Source organism: Prionailurus bengalensis, chromosome B3 (assembly GCF_016509475.1).
Source record: "Prionailurus bengalensis isolate Pbe53 chromosome B3, Fcat_Pben_1.1_paternal_pri, whole genome shotgun sequence".
NCBI lineage: Eukaryota > Metazoa > Chordata > Mammalia > Carnivora > Felidae > Prionailurus > Prionailurus bengalensis.
The window spans coordinates 144,132,931-144,146,110 of record NC_057355.1 but is presented as its reverse complement, the minus strand read 5'-3'; the positions used below and the strand labels follow the sequence as shown (position 1 = coordinate 144,146,110).

At 51.8% G+C, this 13,180-nt stretch overlaps 1 long non-coding RNA gene across 1 annotated transcript; it reads left to right on the top strand.

The window, feature by feature from the left end:
• The first annotated feature begins 11,557 nt into the window (after nucleotides 1–11,557).
• Nucleotides 11,558–12,819, top strand: LOC122467987. Its single transcript, XR_006293126.1, has 2 exons — nucleotides 11,558–12,190; nucleotides 12,382–12,819. It is a non-coding gene; the product is annotated as an uncharacterized LOC122467987 (long non-coding RNA).
• Nucleotides 12,820–13,180: the final 361 nt, after the last annotated feature.

The window sequence follows — 13,180 nt, the reverse complement described above, 5'->3', positions numbered from 1 at the left end:
GGGAGAAGACCAGTTGGCTGAAAGCGGGTCTAAGGAAACTTCTCAGGGTGATAGAAATATTCTGCACCCAGTTACTTGAGTGTATGCCTTTGTCCAGACTCATGGGGAGACTTGGAAGGAGTCCGTTGTATTGTACGTGATCGATCCCTTTAATCCCCAGCGTGTCACAGAAAATTCTTGTGTCATCATTGTCGCCATCATCATCATCATCATCATCATCATCATCATCATCGTCACCATTGCCACCATCACGACCATGGCACTAATCATGGCAACATCTATTCAGTACTCATTAGAGGCCAGGAGCGGCGTTAAGTGATTTGTGCGTGTCAGGTCCTTTCCACTGTCATCGCAAAACCACACGAGTCAGGCGCTTTTACTGTCGTCTGTTTATTGGCGAGGAGACGTGGGTGTACAGAATTTCAAGCCTGGGATTTAATTTCTGGCAGCCCAACTCAAGAGGACAGTCGATTAATATCTGTACCTCCTTGCCTTCCCCTTTCCACATCATGCTTACGTTTCTACAGGAAAGAGGGTCGTGGAGCTCAACCGACCATACACATGCAAACTGCCGATTTTGTCATTGTAATTCTCCCCTGTCTGTGCCAGTGACAGTGTCCTGGGGGAGCTCATCTGGTTTGTACTTGACTGAGGATGGTCTCTCATCTGAAGCGCTGCGATAAATTAAAGAAACGGGGACGTCCCAAAGGCCTTCACGGAGCCAATACCACTCAAGTGCAAGCCAGGGGATAGCTGTTGTGGTCAGAGGCTCAGAAGGGAAAAGCAAAAAGCATTCTCTTTGAAATGAGAGGGAGGGTCAGTGGTTTCTTTAGTCAGTCAAAAGTACTTAGGGACTGTATATACAATAAAATCTCAGTTAAGTAGAAAAATCTTAAGTACAAACACACACATCAATGCAGGCTTACATGTTCGTAGAAAAAAGGATCAGAGAGAAAGGCACCAATTGATACAGCTGTGATTTTTATGAGTGGGAACGGTGCGTGCTCTCCACTTCCTTCTTTGTACTTATCTGTGTTTTTCATATTTTCTGTGGAAACATATGTTACTGGGATAATCCGATTTTGCAAGGAAAAGAAAAGTGCCTTTCAAATGAAGGAACCGAGCGCTGTGGATACAGAATTCCAGTCCTAGATACGGGGCTTACATGGAACGAAGGCTTTCTGGGCGTGTAGACCTGCACAGTGTCTGACCCAGGCTTTGCAAAATCCCTGTTGGACCCCGCCGGGGACCCTGGGGGTCCGGGCGTGTCGTCTGGTTTCCGGCTGCCAGGGCTCGGTGTTCTTCTGAAGGGACGCTTCAGGAGTTGGTGACTAAATATTTAGAGAAATCGCGACTCTCCCTACAAAGCTAACGGGCCAGTGACTCGCGGATTGCACTTTCCAGGCATCACGGGCCCTGGGACGTCTTAGGGTACCTCGCGCTTTTATTTTCTCTGTTCACTTTCCTCTTCAGTTCTGCTAGCTTGGCCTGTTGTTATTAAATGAGAAGATGCTTGTCAGCCATATAATTTCCCCTTTCTTTCCACCAAACGGCCCTTTCTCCTTTGAGAAGCTCGCTAAGTGTATGGAATGGTGTGGAGGGGGGTGCGGCAGCCAGAAACCTTTGAATCCCTGCTCTGCCCCCTCTTCTGTCCGTGACCCTGAACCATTATGTAAACTCTCTGTGCCTTGGTTTCTTTTTCATCACTTTTTTCTTTTCTTTTTTTTTAAATATTAAATATAATTTATTGTCAAATTGCAACACCCAGTGCTCATCCCAACAGGTGCCCTCCTCCATGCCCATCCCCCACTTTCCCCTCTCCCCCACTCCCCATCAACCCTCAGTTTGTATTTTAAGAGTCTCTTATGGTTTGCTCCCTTGCTCTCTGTAACTCCCCCCCCCCCTCCGCCATGGTCTTCTGTTAAGTTTCTCAGGATCCACCTATGAGTGAAAACATACGGTATCTGTCTTTCTCTGCCTGACTTATTTCACTCAGCATAATACCCTCCAGTTCCATCCACGTTGCTCATTACTTTTTTCTTTATCATCTCTTAAAATACAGAAATCCTACGAAAGACTATATAGACATATATTTAGGTCTAAAGTGTAGTGACCAACCACCCATGACCCCGTAATTTGCATCCGTCTGTTTTCCTCCCTGCCTCCCTCAGAGATAACCACCACCCTCAATCAGTTCCTTATACTCTTACTTTAAAAAAAGAAAAGAAAGAAAGAAAATCTCACTCAGGGGCGCCTGGGTGGCTCTGTCAGTTAAGTGTCCGACTCTTGGTTTCGGCTCAGGTCATGATCTCACGGTTTGTGAGTTCGAGCCCTGGGTGGGTGATTCTCCCCGGGTTGGGATTCTCTCTCTCCCTGCCCCTCCCTGCCTCTCCCTCTCTCTCTCAAAATAAAGAAATACACTTAAAAAAAAAAAAACCCTCACTCATGTGTTTCTGCCTAACCATATACTGTTTAATTTTATTTGCTTTTGGACTCAATAAAAATGTTATATTGCTACATGTGGCTATAGTTTATTTGTCTCCGTGGCTACATACTGTTCCATTGTATGGGATGTTTGGGTTAGGTTCTCTCATGGATGTACCGAGGGGTGGGGATTGTTGGGCCATTAAATGCGTGAACGTTCAACTTCACAAAGAATGGCACATTGTTTTCCAAAGTGTTTGTGTCTATTCACACTCTGTTTATCTGTATACTCCCCAACACTTGGTGTAGCCAGACTTAATTTTTGCCAATAAAGTGTAAAGTAATAGCTTATTGATGACCTTAATTTATATTTTTCTGGTTACTGAGGAAACGAGTCCACATACCTATGTATACACATTCATCCCAATACACATGTATTCTGTAGAATCCCTATTTATGTACTTTATTCATTTTTAAAATTTGATTCCTTCCCTTTTGGAGTTCCTTATATATTTTGGGTGCTAATCATTTATTTTTTACATGTGTTTCAAACATTATATCCCAGAGGTTTTTCTTTTCACTGTTTTCCGGCAGCTTTTGATGAATGTTAGTAATTGAAATAAAATGGATTAATCTTTTATGTTACGTTTAACACTTTTTTTGTGTGTCGTATACCAAGATAAAAATATATTGTCTTATATTTTCTTCTAACAGTTCTTGCTTTGTTTTCCACATTTAAGACTTTAATTCATTTAGAAGTGATTTTGTTCATGGTTTGAGACAGAGATCTAATTCTTGTTTTCCCCCATATGAGTAGCTGTTAATACCGGAAGCATTTGCTAAATGGTCCCTTCTGTCTTCACTGACCTTCTGTGCAACCTCTGCCATACGTTAAAGTGTCACATATGGGTGGATTTATTTTGAGGCCCTCTGTTCTGTTTTGGTGGCCGTCTTGCCCATCTCCAGAGCAGTATCACACTATCTTATCTGCCCTAACTTTACAAAGAAGCCTTCATATGAGGACAAGTTTCTAACTTAACTCTTCTCTAAAAGTGCCTGAAATATTCTCGATATATAATATAAATATAAATATAGATATTTTATAATCCATTTTCAATTCCATGAAAAACCCAGTTATAATGAAAAGAATTTTTTTTTTTTTAATTTGGGCATTTGAACTGGAGCCCTCCTTTCAGGAGAGACGGACATCTCTGTGATATTGACTGTTCCTATCCATGAACATGTGCTATCTCTCCATTTACTTAGTCTTTGATACATTTTTAATAGAGTTCAATACCTCTAGAGTTCAATGGAGCTTAAAGCATACAGACTATACCCATTTCCGATTAAACTCATTTCAGGATACCTTTGATTTTGGTTGCCATTATGAAGGGCGTCTGGCTTTTTACTAATGGACTCCCAAGTATTTGCTGATAGTGTAAAAAAGCGTACAGCCAGCCCCTTGCTAAAGTGATTAGCCTAGTGATATATATGTAGATTCTTTTGAGACTCCATGTAAATAATCGTCTCATTTTCTTTATTGTAAAAGAGATACAGGGGCGCCTGGGTGGCTCAGTCGGTTGAGCATCTGACTTCGGCTCAGGTCATGATCTCGTGGTCCGTGAGTTCAAGCCCCGCGTCGGGTTTTGTGCTGAGATCTCGGAGCCTGGAACCTGTTTCCAATTCTGTGTCTCCCTCTCTCTCTCTCTGCCCCTTCCCCACTCATGCTCTGTCTCTCTCTCTCTCTGTCAAAAATAAACATTAAAAAAATAAAATAGACATAATAGGAATAACAGTAAAAATAATTCACCTTCTTATGACTTATAAAGGACTTATACATATAAAGCGCTTAGAAATCTGAGCTACGCTAAGTGTCATTATAATTATCATTTTAAAGGAATGGCTTTATCGCTTTTATAAACGTTTTACATGCCATTATAAAAACTGAAGCAATACAGAGATGTGCAAACAGAAAGCCAACAAACTGCCCACTGCCCAGAAACAAATAGGGTTAACATTTGGTGAACGTTCTGCCAGACTCCTCTCTAGTGATAAATAAAAACAAAGAAGAATAGAGAGATAGACAAGACGAAATTATTTCTACAAAAGTAGCGTCATATTTTACGGGATTAAAAATACGAAATTGAAGTTTTATTTGAGTTTAAAAACAGAAGAGGAGTAAATGCTGAACTTGGGACTAATCCCCTCACCACAAGAGACATCTTTAAAGACCCGACAGAGGCCAAGGAAAATGACCTTACAAACCATTACGCAGACGAGTCGTTAGGTTTTAAGGTTTTGTAGCCTCTCTCGGCTCCCCGCCACGCGAGATGGGCGAGTGGTCGGCACCCTGCTCTGTGATTCCTCCTTTGTCCACCTGCTTTTGTTGTCGGCTTGGGCTCTTCTCGACCAGACAGCAATGCCAAAGGTGTACGTGGGACTGACACCTGACGAGGAGAAGGGCAGGGGGAGGCGTCAGTCTCTGGTGCTGACCCAGCAAACCCTCTCCCAGTCCTGAGGAGCCCCGGAGCATGGGCTTCCCTTCCAGGCCATTCTTTCCTTCTTTTAAAAAGTTTTTTTTAATGTTTATTTATTTTTGAGAAAGAGAGAGAGACAGAGAGCAAATCAGGGGAGGGGCAGAGAGAGGAGGGGGACACAGAATTGGAAGCAGGCTCCAGGCTCTGAGCTGTCAGCACAGAGCCCGACGTGGGGCTCGAACCCACAAACCGTGAGATCGTGACCTGATTTGAAGTCGGACACTCAACCTACTGAGCCACCCAGGCGCCCCCATTCTTTCATTCTCTTTACCATGTGTGATGGGGCAGCCCAGTCCAGTCTCTCCATTTGTGTGACGTGTTCTGTGCGAAAGCATCGTTTTCCCCATCTTACCTGGGGCAACCTTGTCTTTCTCTTTTCTGAGCCGTACTTCGGAGGCTGCACGTTGCGGGCAGTCAGGCTGCCTGTGCTCTGTGGGAGGGAGCAGGTAGCCTCGCTAGGCTGAGGACCGCTGGCCCTGGGGGCCACAGCTGTGACAGCTGAGTGTTCTGTCCCAGAGCCCCGTCAGCCCAGCCGAGGGTGCGTTCTCCCTCCCACGGGCATCAGATTGCTGTTCCCACTCAGCACGGGGCCCAGGTAGGGGTGCCAGGAAAAATACAAGATGCCCGGTTACATTTGAATTTCAGATAAACAACCAATAATTGTTTAGGATAAGTATATCCCAAACAGGACATTTTTGGCACTTTTTTTTTTTTTTTTTTAAGAGAGAGAGAGCGACTGTGAGTGGCGGAGGGGGCAGAGGGAGAGGCAGAGAGAGTCCTAAGCAGGCTCCAGTGCAGAGTCTGATGTGGGGCTGGATCCCACAGCTGCAAGATCGTGCCCTGAGCCAAAATCAAGAGTGGGACACTTGGCCGACTGTGGCACCCAGATTTACGTGCTAAATCTGGTACCCTCACGCCCTGGAAAATGGCAAGCGCTTTTTCCCTCTGCCGAGCTGCCTCTGTAACACGCAGAGGCTTCTAGAGGTTTTCACTTCACTTTCGCCAGGCTGCCCGTGCGCACCAGCCGTCGCGGGAGCTGTGTGGCAATTCTCAGTATTAATTTCTTTCCTCAGAAAGTCCCCCAGGATTCTTCCTGCGACTTAGTCATTCCACACCTGGGGGCCTGTACCTTCCTGTCCCCCTTCACCCGTTTTGCCCGTCCCCCACCCCCCCATCCTCTCCCCGGCAGCCATCGGTTTGTTCTCTGTTTCTGCTTTGCTTATTCGTTTGTCTTGTTTTGTAGGCTCCACACGTGAGTGAAATCATGCAATATTTTGTCTGACTTCTTTCCCTCAGCACAGTACCCTCTAGGTCCGTCCATATTGTCACAAACGGCAAGATCTCATCTTTTTTTATGGCTGAGTGGTACCCCATTTTATGGATATGCCGCAGCATTTTTGTCCCTTCATCCATCAGGGGACACCGGGGCTGCTTCCGTATCCTGGCTGTCGTAAATAATGCCGCGGTAAGCACAGGGGGGCTTATAACTTTTCATGTTAGCGTTTTTTTTTTTCCTTTGGGTAAATACCCAGTTGTGCAACCCCTGGATCCTATGGATTTTAGATTTTTAATTTTTAAAAAAAAAATTTTTTTTAACGTTTATTTATTTTTGGGACAGAGAGAGACAGAGCATGAACGGGGGAGGGGCAGAGAGAGAGGGAGACACAGAATCGGAAACAGGCTCCAGGCTCCGAGCCATCAGCCCAGAGCCCGACGCGGGGCTCGAACTCCCGGACCGCGAGATCGTGACCTGGCTGAAGTCGGACGCTTAACCGACTGCGCCACCCAGGCGCCCCTCGATTTTTAATTTTTTAAGGAGCCTCCGTAGTATTTTCCACAGCGGCTGCACCGATTTACCTTCCCACCCACAGTGGAAGTGTGCCTTTTACTTGCGTATTTATTGACCGACTACTTAGTGAGCACCAGCCGGGCGGTCTTGGCCGCTAAGGTCATTTTGGTTTCTCCCCCTGGGTCCTTATCTCCCCGTTAGGCTGACGGTTCCTTCGAGGCAGGAATGGGGGGCGGGCTGGGCTTTTCCCACCCCCATGCAAAGGGCTCACAGACGTTTGCTGCACGGGTGATTGAAGAATGAGATACGGAGCTGCAGGGGCTGAGGAGAAGGAGGGGTCTCCGGGTATAGTAGGGCCGGGGGGACACGGACATTAGAGCCCTGGTCCCTCCCACCGCCCACGCAGGCTGGGCACACAAAGACAGAGCCGCTCACTGATGGAGCAGGGCGGCACGAACCACTAACTGAACTCCAGATGTGGCTTAGCCTCTGTTACCTTAGACCAATGGTAGGTAGGTTGAAGGAACCCAGAAACCAACCATCAAGGCAAAGATTTAAAGGCAAGAAAAATTAACCAGGCGGCGGGGGCTCAGGGATCAGTGAGACCCCCAATTCAGGGCAGTGTGGCTGAGCTCCTGAGCAGCGGGGACTGTTCCCCATGTGCTTCTGAGGTGGAACAGGGAGGACAAGGGAGGTGGGCCATCTCTGGAACACCTTACCCACTTATCTTGGCCACGCCGTCTGTGACCTTGCTGCTGCCGTGACTCAGTGGGTAGAAGTGGCTAGTCCGTTTTCAGGCGTCCGCTTTACCCTTTCGGTTCTGGGCAATCCCAGAATCATTCCCGAATCATAGCTTTCCCCTCTACTTGTAGCGAACTGGAAATACGTTTTCAGAATCCTCTTTTTTGCATACACATGAGATGGCATGATTTTCTCCAAAGGGGTGCTCCGGAAGGAAAGCTTGTGGGCCTTACCCCCTCCTCTGGGCGAGCTCCACCCTGAGAAGTCACGTGGGGATATGCCAGGGTCACACGCGGGTCTAAGTGAGTGGTGTCGAAGGCTTTGGTGCACGTTTGCGGCAGGTGTCTATGCCAGGTTGACAAGAATCCGGTGAGGACCTCCCGCTCTGGGTGCTGTGCTGAGTCAGGACACAGAGGGGTCATGCGGTGTTGGGGGGCAGAGCCCGTGGAACAGGGCCAGCACACTTTCTCTGTAAGGCCCAGATGGTCGGTAAGTATCTTTGGCTCTGGGGGTCTGTCTCAGCCAGACTTCTGAACAGGAGAATTTGCTCCCAGTTGCGGAGGCTGGAAATCTGAGGTCAAGATCCTGGCAGATTTGATGTCTGATGAGAGCCCACTTTCTGGTTCATCGATGGCCATCTTTTCACTGTGGCCTCCCCTGGCAGCAGGGGTAAAGGAACGTTCTGGGCTTTCTTTTTATAAGGGCAGTAATCCCAATCATGAGGGCTCTGCCCTCATGTCCTAATCGCTTCCCAAGGGCCCACATCCAAATACCATCACTCTGGGGGGTGGGTAGGATTTGAACACACGAATGGTCGGGGGACACAACCCTTCAGACCAAGGCACTGTCACAGTCAACATGCCAACTGTACCAACGCAGTGTGAAAGCCGCCAGAGACAATATGCCAAGAAATGGATGTGGCCGCGTGTCAATAAAACTTTATTTACAAGACCAGGCATCTGGTTGGATTCGGTCCTTGGGCTGTAGCTTGTTAAGTTGTATTTTTTGGAGAAGTTTGATTTGTGAGGTTTTGGTCATTAGGTTAAGTCACCAGGAAGACGTAATTTGCCAACTTGGGATGGACTCTTCGCTGACGAGCGTGTCTTCTGAAGGGCCACCCGTGTCCGCGTCCCATTCATTCCCGCGGCGCAAGTCATTTGGCTCAGGGAGACGGGAAAGGGAAATTTAACACCAACAGCGTGTTCTTAAAGAGGCGGCCACAGTGGACTCTGGAGTCCTGCCCGCCTGGTCCGCGGTCCTCGTTCCTGTGCGTATTGCCGCGTGGGGGCTGTCGGCACTTCCCTCTCTGTGCCCGGTCGAGCCCGTGGGCCCCTGTGTCTGCTCCTCACGTCCAGGGTTCCCAGGGAGTCTGTGCCTCTCGGTGCCCAGTACTGTGCCTGGGCGTCTGCCCTGGAACCCAAGAGTTCAGAGAGGCTGCTGGAAGCATCCAGCCACAAGCGGAAAGTAAACTGCCCCACGGAGACCGGCACAGAAACTGACGCTCGTGAGCAACGTCTGAAAAGCCGCCCGGGGTATACACGGTGCCCGGGGCAGAGCATGGCACTGACCCTAGGTGAACACGCACCCCCGTGCCCCACAGGAGCAGAACAGCCCCTTCCTTCTAATGGTGATGATGTTCAGCGTTCAGTTTCCGAAGCACCGTGGCAGCCACCGCCCTCGGTGGCCCGTCGGTATTCGCTGCCCTTGGTCCAGGAGTGTGTTGGGGGAGCAAGAGATGGTGGGGGGTGGGGAGGGGGTGGAGGAGGGAGGAGGGGCCGGACAGGGGGCGTCCTCGGAGCATTCAAGCGGCCGGCCTCTCTTTCGGCCAGCTCCCGGGACCCTCCTCTCTCCCCTCGCCCCTCCACGCCTGCCTCTGGCCATCACTTCCACTCTCCCTCTTCCCTGCAGGTGCGGGAGCGTCCTCCTGCGTCCGTCCCTCTGCCGTCAGCTGGCCCCGCGGAGGGGATGGTGCGGACGGCGGCAGGGAGGGCACGCATCGTGGCCACACGGGGCGCCCGGGTGGATAAGGAACCACTTGTGCTGCCCACGTGCCGCGCAGGTCGGGATCGTACGAACACTCGGACGCAGGAAAAGCCCAGGCTGGGAGTGCCCGGAAGGGTCTTCAACGCCAAGATTTTAAATCTACATTTGAGAGAGTTTTAGCCGGATTCACGGAGGGTCAGGTCCCAGCTGTTTCCAGTTATCGACACGGTAACGTCCGTACGTGAGCTGGTGACGACCAAACAGTTGAGGAAGGAACGAGAAGGAAAAGCCAGCGCCCCCAGCACCCGCCGGCTCAGCTCAGCTCCACTGCCTCCTGTTTCTGGGTCTTCGCCTGAGTTGCCCCTGAGCTCCAGAGGCAACACACCGATTTCAGGGGTTGCTCTGCTCTGCTGACTCGTCTGCTGACCCGCCCGCCCGCTCCCATCTTTGCTCATTATTGTTTTTGTTGCTTTTAAAACTTTAGGCAGGTTTATGCGACTTCTACCCAGTTTATAATACATCATGAACTGGATTATGCGGGCACTGTCGTATCTGTGTGTATGCTGAAAATTATACATTCCATCCTTTCTTAACTATTTCTCCTTTTTAAGTTTATGTATTTATTTTGAGACGGGGCGGGGGGGGGGGGGTGGTACAGAGAGAGAGAATCCCAAGCAGGCTCCACACTGTCAACACAGAGCCCGACGTGGGGCTCGAATCCACTCACCGGGAGATCAAGACCCGAGCCGAAACCAAGAGTCAGACGCCCAACTGACTGAGCCCCGTCAGGCGCCCCATTGTAACTATTTCTAAATGCCCGGTTTAGTGGTCGTGAGTAACAGCACTGCCGTCCGTCCCTAGGACGTGTCCAACTTCCCAAACTGAGACCTTGCGTTCACGTGGGACACTAACTGCCCATCCCCCTCTCGTTTTTGGGTGACCCGCTTTTTGGGTGACCTGGTGAACGGGTTGGAGTGACCCACGCGGGGACTGTTTTCTCCAAACTCCGAGGAAGCGCACACGGTGTCGTAGGAGGTCAGGTGTGCCAGCTTCCCCTCCCCCTTGGAAGGCCGTCTCAGCACGCCCGCGCCGCTGGGCCCCCGGGGTGGCACTGCCCCTGAACGTGTTTTCAGAAAATCGTTTTGTTGTGGTAAAATACCCGTGACATAAAATTCGCCATCCTAACCGTTTTTCAGTGCACGGTTCAGGGGCTCAAAGCACGTTCCCGCTTTTGTGTGGCCGTCAGCACCACCCACCTCCAGAACTTTCCATCTCCCCACACTGAAACTGTCCCCATCCACCCCTGCCCACCCCCCCACCCCCCGCCCCAGCCCCTGGAGGCCTCTGTCCCTGTCTCTCCGAGTCTGACTCCTCCAGGAAACTCTTACATAGGGGATCATACGGGATCTGCTCTTTTTTCTTTTTTTAATGTTTTTATTTATTTTTGAGACAGAGAGAGACAGGGCATGAGCAGGGGAGGGGCAGAGAGAGAGGGAGACACAGAATCTGAAGCAGGCTCCAGGCTCCGAGCTGTCAGCACAGAGCCCGATGCGGGGCTCGAACTCATGGAGTGTGAGATCGTGACCTGAGCCGAAGTCGGTTGCTCAGCCGACTGAGCCACCCAGGCGCCCCCGGGATCTGTTCTTTAATTCACTCCCCGCGCTCCCTGCTACCTGAGACAGCTGTGTGTGCCCCGTGTCACCCAGCGACCAGGCCAGCGCTGGGGGTCATAGGCCGGCCGTTCTGGCTCCAGAATTCCTCTGCACTTCCATTGTCCTTGGCTGTCTGGGGGTGAACAGGGCTGGGACCTAAGAGATAGGTGCCGTTGGGGAAGTCCCCGTCTTGCAGAGAGACACGTGGCTTGCAGGGCGTGTCACAGGAGGCGACTCCGTCCCGCCTGTCCCCTGTGGCCTCCGAGAGGCGGGTGCTGTCGGAACAGGCCCCCAGGTCCCGGCCTTCCCTCCCGGCGGCTTCAGAGGCCAGGGAGGCAGGCAGAGCAACTCGAGGATCTGGTAGCTTAGGCCTGTGTTTGCGGGAAGTCTCCTTGTTTATATGCCACTTTCACCATTTCTCCTGGCAGAGACTTTCGCCAGCCAAGGCCAGAGTCATTCTGGGACAGCTGGCCCCCGAGCCCTGCTGCGGAGCCTGGACGCAGCCCTCTGCTCCGAGGAGCCGTATTCCTGGCCGGACATGAAAGGAAAGATTATAACAGCCCGTTCTCTGCCGGCTGCTTATCCCAGGCGGGAGCCCAGCGAAATCCACGCCGCGAGCCCTCATCCTTCTCGTCTCGTCCCGCCAACCGCCGCATCCTGACGGGGTCTGATGAGACCTGGGGGTCTCGGGGTACACGGAGCCCGCGCCGCACCCCGTGGGCCGCTTGCGCCCATTCTGCGGAGGCGGCCGCTGGGGCTGAGGGAGGTGGCCAGTCCTCGAGTGACGGGTGACGAGTGGCGGAGGTCGGGCTGCGATGGGATACGCCCGTTGCAGCGCCCGGGTCCCTTCCTCCTTCCTATTTGTCTTCTGCAGGCCGAGGGGCTGGGCCTCGCCTGTACAGGGTGTTCCCTGCAGCTTCGGGATGGTGTTGTGTAATCCTGTGGCTGCGTGTGGTGTGTGGGACGCTGAGCGTGGGGGCCTCTGCGGGGTCAGGCAAGGTTAAGCCGAGGCCCGAGCCCGTGGCGTCGGATGGGAGCGGCCGACAGCACCCCCTCGCCCTGGGGTGAGCAGGAGCCGGAAACTCCCGGTCAGGACGCCAGGGCCCGGGGCGATTTATGGAGGGGGGAGCCTTCGGGGATGCCACCGGTACAGCGCCGTGAGACTCCTGCTCCCAGGGCTGCGGGACCTCGGGCTGGCCCTCCTGCCCTCGAGCCAAAACCACACCTATGCTGAGCGCTTTTAATATTTTCCTAGGGACCGTGGGGGCAGATGATTTACGGCCGTCTCCTCCCTTGGTGCCACGGCAGATGCATCCGGAGACGACGTGAGGACACACAGATGGGCGAGAAGAGTCTCCCGCGAGGCGGCCCCGTCCCACTCGCCTGAATCAGAGGGTCCGGCCGCGCCCGGCGGGGGCCCCGGGAGGGAGCCGGGCTTCCTTGGCTTTCTGTGACTTTACAAAAGCATCGTGTTGTTAGCGCAGAGCTTTGGCACACCTGGGCCCGGCGTGCGAGGCTGTTCTGGAACAGAAGTGGTTCAAAGGGCAGGGCCGTTTGGCTGGCGCGTGGGCCACCCCAGCGCTCTCCGGCCTCTCCGTGTGAGAGCAGTAACTCTCCAGTGAGACAGAAACGATTCTGAGATAACCGGAGAACACTGGCTTTCCACGCACACAAACAAAGCAGTTCAAATTTTTTTTATTAGTTTATCATTTATTTATTTTTAGAGAGAGAGAGAGAGAGAGAGAGAGAGCAGGGGAAGGGCAGAGAGAGAGACAGGGGACAGAGATAATCCCAAGCAGGCTCCAATCTCAGCGCAGCACCCAGCTCGGGGCTCGATCCCAGGACCCAGGGATCATGACCCGAGCCGAAATCAAGAGTCGGACGCTCAACTGACTGAGCCTCCCAGGCGCCCCAACAAGGCAATTTTTGACGCGAGGTTGTCCTGGGCCGGGAACCAGCCGCGGCAGCACGCTCGGCTGGCACACGGAGACCGAGGCTGAGCCTCAGCTAAGAGGGGCCCTCGGGTGTGGTTGTGTCCTGGTGTGGCATGGGGG